The sequence below is a fragment of the Coregonus lavaretus genome, assembly GCF_964263955.1.
Source record: "Coregonus lavaretus genome assembly, chromosome: 14".
Taxonomy (NCBI): Eukaryota; Metazoa; Chordata; class Actinopteri; order Salmoniformes; family Salmonidae; genus Coregonus; species Coregonus lavaretus.
Genome location: NC_140001.1, coordinates 36,240,644 through 36,247,441, shown reverse-complemented (window position 1 = coordinate 36,247,441; position 6,798 = coordinate 36,240,644).

The window sequence follows — 6,798 nt, the reverse complement described above, 5'->3', positions numbered from 1 at the left end:
ATTTTGCATGTTTCCCATGGCGCACATGGTTTTAAAATGGGCAAGATCATTCCACTCAACACTGGAACAATAACATAAAATCTTAACACATTCACAATAGGCCTACACTGTCGATATCGAAGTAAGCCTGTCTTCATAATTTCATGCTACAATACTAGAGATTTGAATAGATCATGTTATAATGTTTTAAATATCTCACTACCATCAAATTGATAATGTCATATTAACGTGAATAAACAACAAAACAATAAACCATTTTGTTGTTCATATCAATAAAAAGGCTTGTTAAGAAAATCCTGGGAATATTAAACAGACATGGGCCTGCCCTGCACCCATCTGGTTTCAGTAATAGTTTGGTATTGCAAAATACGTCTCAGATGTGGACTCAACTTTCTAATCATTACTTCAGCTGTCTTCAAAAGCCCCCCCAAAAGCGCTGAACAGGATACAGCTTTACTTTATTAAGGGATGATCTGTATAAGAACTTCCTCCATGATCCCATGCACAATAGAACTCTCACAAGGGTAGAATTGTTAGAAAGTCAAATAATTTAAACACTGCGTTCAGTGAATGGGAAATTTGGATAAAAGATCTGCAACTGACTGTGTGTGTGTGACTATAGACTAGCTCACTATCATGGGTCAGTGTTGATGCCCTTCATGGTTATCTACTGCTTATCTTCACGCTAAGACATATGACCTGGGTTAGATGAGTCATACTGATATTAATTCACTGTAAAATATTATAAGAAACAAAATAAGAAGGGGGGAACTTCCTTTTCATGGTATAGAATTGTCCCGTTTGGAGAGGTGTCCAGGCTGCACATTTGGGAAACAATTTGCCCTCCTCGCCACATCTGTACCCTTTTGGACATTACTATCTGTCGATTTCAGGATGCAACTCCACGCCCTAACGTTAAATGGAGGAAACCATAAAGTGTTATTTAGACTAACACTGCAAAAAATTGGCAGCAAATGGGTCGTTGTAACGGTTGAAATGTGTTTTATGGATCTTTGAACCAAGGCTAAGCCTGGAGGTTTTAAAAAATGAGGCAGTTCTCTGATCTTAATCCATGTATGGGCCTTCAAAGGCATCAAAACCATTCCTCTAACTCCAGTAAAAAAACATCCTTTGTGTTTAATGGTATAGCTGTATTCTCTTGTTTTATGGAGCCCCATCAGTAGACAGCAACATAAAAGGGTCATTTTAGGTGTTTGGAGTAGGCACCCATCCATGATAAAAGCACCCATAAAACAAACTACACCAAGACATGTGAGTCAAGAGAGGGATTTATGCTAAACGGTAAATCATCCAAATGTTTTCCATAGTACTTACATTTCCAATAAATATGAATTATAGCCTGTTGGTTAGTAGTAGTCTCCTGATATTTCTGTAACTTTTGTTGTTATATTCTTGCAGTTGAACAACACCTTTTTACAGCCATGGAACATACACAATATACTGTACATGTTCCAATGAACAATGAAGCTTCAATAGATGTGGTCTGCCGTGTCCACTGCTTGGCCCAACTGGCATGCAAACATCTCACGAGAACCATGTTGCACAATCCAAAACATTGTGCTACATGCATAGTCACTTTAACTCTACCCACATGTACATATTACCTCAATTACCTCAACTAACCTGTGCCCCAGCACATTGACTCTGTACCGGTACCCCCTGTATATAGCCTCCCTACTGTTATTTTATTTTACTGCTGCTCTTTAATTTTTTACTTATCTATTTTTTACTTAACACTTATTTTTCTTAAACTGCATTGTTGGTTGAGGGCTTGTAAGTAAACATTTCACTGTTGTATTCGGCGCACGTGGCAAATACAATTTGATTTGATTCGATGTAATGTAATGTAATAGCTACCCACTTGTCAACATATTGTGAACCTACATGGAAAATACATTGGATTTATAAAAAGTCGTCAACGTAAACTGTTGTTTTGAGGGTGACATTTTAACCACATGATTATGTTATCATGGTAACCAAATTCAACATAGACACATTTTTTATAAAATATGTTGAATTTGTACCTTTAAAACAACATCAGATCTTCAACGTTATTTCCACTATCAGAAAAAAAAACAATAGGCTGGGCAGCACCTCCTACTAGAGAATTGATCTATCTACAGCTACCCTTTGGTCTCCTATACAGAGTTATAACCAAGCCCAGCTCTGCTTATTTGTGGTATTTGTAACTGACCAATGTGCTATCATGAAAATGATTGTTGAGAGATCTCCACTTAAAAACTAAACAGATTCACTGTTGCTATCGAAATCTTTTCAAAGGATAGGTTTAACAGAGCAAATGAAATGTGACCATATTTCATCACTCATATATCATCAATGATGCTATTTAGGCTTATATAGCATTTGCAAAGTCAACACCAGCTATTGTTTCAATTTAACCCAGAATTCAAAATAGACAATACAAAAGGCCTATTGATACAAAAGCTGTGGTTGATTTCAAATGTAATGATATTTAGAAATAATGAATTGTGTTCGGTTGGCAACGCAACCAAATTTTTACATTTGATGGAGATGTGCAGTATCTTTTGCTTCAATAGTTTAATCTGTGCCTCTGACTTAGTCTGGCTTTATTCCAGTTTGTCTATAAATTAATAATTGATATGTTGGATTCACATCTCAATCTAAAAATGTATTTAAAGTGAATTACATTTATCTTTTATATATTTTTTTATATTAAAAAAGTAATATTGAATTGTTTGGTTGACAACACAACCAAATATCAAACTTTTAAAGGGGATTTACCTTTAGAAAGTATTCACACCCCTGCACTTTTCTCACATTTTGTTGTGGTTACAGCCTGATATAAAAATTTATAAAATTGAGATTTTGTGTCACTGATCTACACACAATACCCCATAATGTCAAAGTGGAATTTTGTTTGTAGAACATTTTTGAAATTAATAAAACATTAAAAGCTGAAATGTCTTGAGTTAATAATTATTCAACCCCTTTGTTATGGCAAGCCTAGATAAGTTCAGGAGTAAAAATGTGTTTAACAAATCACATAATAAGTTGCGTGGACTCATTCCGTGTTCAATAATAGTGGTAAACATAATTTTTGAATGATTACCCCATCGCTGTACCCCACATATACAGTGGGGAAAAAAAGTATTTAGTCAGCCACCAATTGTGCAAGTTCTCCCACTTAAAAAGATGAGAGAGGCCTGTAATTTTCATCATAGGTACACGTCAACTATGACAGACAAAATGAGAAATTAAATCCAGAAAATCACATTGTAGGATTTTTTATGAATTTATTTGCAAATTATGGTGGAAAAAATAAGTATTTGGTCAATAACAAAAGTTTCTCAATACTTTGTTATATACCCTTTGTTGGCAATGACACAGGTCAAACGTTTTCTGTAAGTCTTCACAAGGTTTTCACACACTGTTGCTGGTATTTTGGTCCATTCCTCCATGCAGATCTCCTCTAGAGCAGTGATGTTTTGGGGCTGTCGCTGGGCAACACGGAATTTCAACTCCCTCCAAAGATTTTCTATGGGGTTGAGATCTGGAGACTGGCTAGGCCACTCCAGGACCTTGAAATGCTTCTTACGAAGCCACTCCTTCGTTGCCCGGGCGGTGTGTTTGGGATCATTGTCATGCTGAAAGACCCAGCCACGTTTCGTTTTCAATGCCCTTGCTGATGGAAGGAGGTTTTCACTCAAAATCTCACGATACATGGCCCCATTCATTCTTTCCTTTACACGGATCAGTCGTCCTGGTCCCTTTGCAGAAAAACAGCCCCAAAGCATGATGTTTCCACCCCCATGCTTCACAGTAGGTATGGTGTTCTTTGGATGCAACTCAGCATTCTTTGTCCTCCAAACACGACGAGTTGAGTTTTTACAATCTGACCATATGACATTCTCCCAATCCTCTTCTGGATCATCCAAATGCACTCTAGCAAACTTCAGACGGGCCTGGACATGTACTGGCTTAAGCAGGGGGACACGTCTGGCACTGCAGGATTTGAGTCCCTGGCAGCGTAGTGTGTTACTGATGGAAGGCTTTGTTACTTTGGTCCCAGCTCTCTGCAGGTCATTCACTAGGTCCCCCCGTGTGGTTCTGGGATTTTTGCTCACCGTTCTTGTGATCATTTTGACCCCACGGGGTGAGATCTTGCGTGGAGCCCCAGATCGAGGGAGATTATCAGTGGTCTTGTATGTCTTCCATTTCCTAATAATTGCTCCCACAGTTGATTTCTTCAAACCAAGCTGCTTACCTATTGCAGATTCAGTCTTCCCAGCCTGGTGCAGGTCTACAATTTTGTTTCTGGTGTCCTTTGACAGCTCTTTGGTCTTGGCCATAGTGGAGTTTGGAGTGTGACTGTTTGAGGTTGTGGACAGGTGTCTTTTATACTGATGCAGGTATACAAACAGGTGCCATTAATACAGGTAACGAGTGGAGGACAGAGGAGCCTCTTAAAGAAGAAGTTACAGGTCTGTGAGAGCCAGAAATCTTGCTTGTTTGTAGGTGACCAAATACTTATTTTCCACCATAATTTGCAAATAAATTCATAAATTCATAAATTCTCTCTCAGAATGACCTTCTTGATCCAAACCAGTCAGGTTTCAAGACTGGTCATTCAACTGAGACTGCTCTTCTCTGTGTCACAGAGGCTCTCCGCACTGCTAAAGCTAACTCTCTCTCCTCTGCTCTTGTCCTTCTAGACCTGTCTGCTGCCTTTGATACTGTGAACCATCAGATCCTCCTCTCCACCCTCTCCGAGCTGGGCATCTCCGGCGCGGCTCACTCTTGGATTGCGTCCTACCTGACCGGTCGCTCCTACCAAGTGGCGTGGCGAGATGCTGTCTCCGCACCACGTGCTCTCACCACTGGTGTCCCCCAGGGCTCAGTTCTAGGCCCTCTCCTATTCTCTCTATACACCAAGTCACTTGGCTCTGTCATATCCTCACATGGCCTCTCCTATCATTGCTACGCTGACGACACACAACTAATCTTCTCCTTTCCCCCTTCTGATAACCAGGTGGCGAATCGCATCTCTGCATGTCTGGCAGACATATCAGTATGGATGACGGATCACCACCTCAAGCTGAACCTCGGCAAGACGGAGCTGCTCTTCCTCCCGGGGAAGGACTGCCCGTTCCATGATCTCGCCATCACGGTTGACAACTCCGTTGTGTCCTCCTCCCAGAGTGCGAAGAGCCTTGGCGTGACCCTGGACAACACCCTGTCGTTCTCCGCTAACATCAAGGCGGTGACCCGATCCTGTAGGTTCATGCTCTACAACATTCGGAGAGTACGACCCTGCCTTACACAGGAAGCGGCACAGGTCCTAATCCAGGCACTTGTCATCTCCCGTCTGGATTACTGCAACTCGCTGTTGGCTGGGCTCCCTGCCTGTGCCATTAAACCCCTACAACTCATCCAGAATGCCGCAGCCCGTCTGGTGTTCAACCTTCCCAAGTTCTCTCACGTCACCCCGCTCCTCCACACACTCCACTGGCTTCCAGTTGAAGCTCGCATCTGCTACAAGACCATGGTGCTTGCCTACGGAGCTGTGAGGGGAACGGCACCTCCGTACCTTCAGGCTCTGATCAGTCCCTACACCCAAACGAGGGCACTGCGTTCATCCACCTCTGGCCTGCTGGCTCCCCTATCTCTGCGGAAGCATAGTTCCCGCTCAGCCCAGTCAAAACTGTTCGCTGCTCTGGCACCCCAATGGTGGAACAAGCTCCCTCACGACGCCAGGACAGCGGAGTCACTCACCACCTTCCGGAGACATTTGAAACCCCACCTCTTTAAGGAATACCTGGTATAGGATAAAGTAATCCTTCTACCCCCCCCCCCCCCCCAAAATAAATAAATAAATAAAATAAAACAAAAAAAACATTGTAAAGTTGTTATCCCACTGGCTATAAGGTGAATGCACCTATTTGTAAGTCGCTCTGGATAAGAGCTTCTGCTAAATGACGTAAATGTAAATGTAAATAAAAAATCCTACAATGTGATTTTCTGGATTTTTTTTCCTCAATTTGTCTGTCATAGTTGACGTGTACCTATGATGAAAATTACAGGCCTCTCTCATCTTTTTAAGTGGGAGAACTTGCACAATTGGTGGCTGACTAAATACGTTTTTTTCCCCCACTGTACAATTATCTGTAAGGTCCCTCAATCGAGTAGTGAATTTCAAGCACAGATTTAACCACAAAGACCAAGAAGGTTTTTTAATACCTCACAAAGAAGGGCACCGATTGGTAGATGTGTAAAAAAAAAAAAGCAGATGCTCAACATGCTCCCTTTGAGCATGGTGAAGTTATTGATTACACTTTGGATGGTGTATCAATACACTCAGTCACTACAAAGATACAGGTGTCCTTCCTAACTTAGTTGCCGGAGAGGAAAGAAACTGCTCAGAGATTTCCCCATGAGGCCAATGATGAACAGTTACAGAGTTTAATGGTTGTGATATGAGAAAACTGAGGATGGAGCAACATAATTTTAGTTATTCCACAATACTAACCTAAATGACAGAGTGAAAAGATGGAAGCCTGTACAGAATAAAAAATATTCCAAAACATGCATCCTGTTTGCAACAAGGCACTTAAGTAATACTGCAAAATATGTGTCAAAGAAATGAACTTTTTCTCCTGAGTAGAAAGCATTATTTTGGGGGCAAATACAACACAACACATTACTGAGTACCACTCTTCATATTTTCAAACATGGTGGTGGCTGCATCATGTTATGGGTGTCACTGGTGTAGAGAGGAGTAGGCAATCGCAGGTTTGG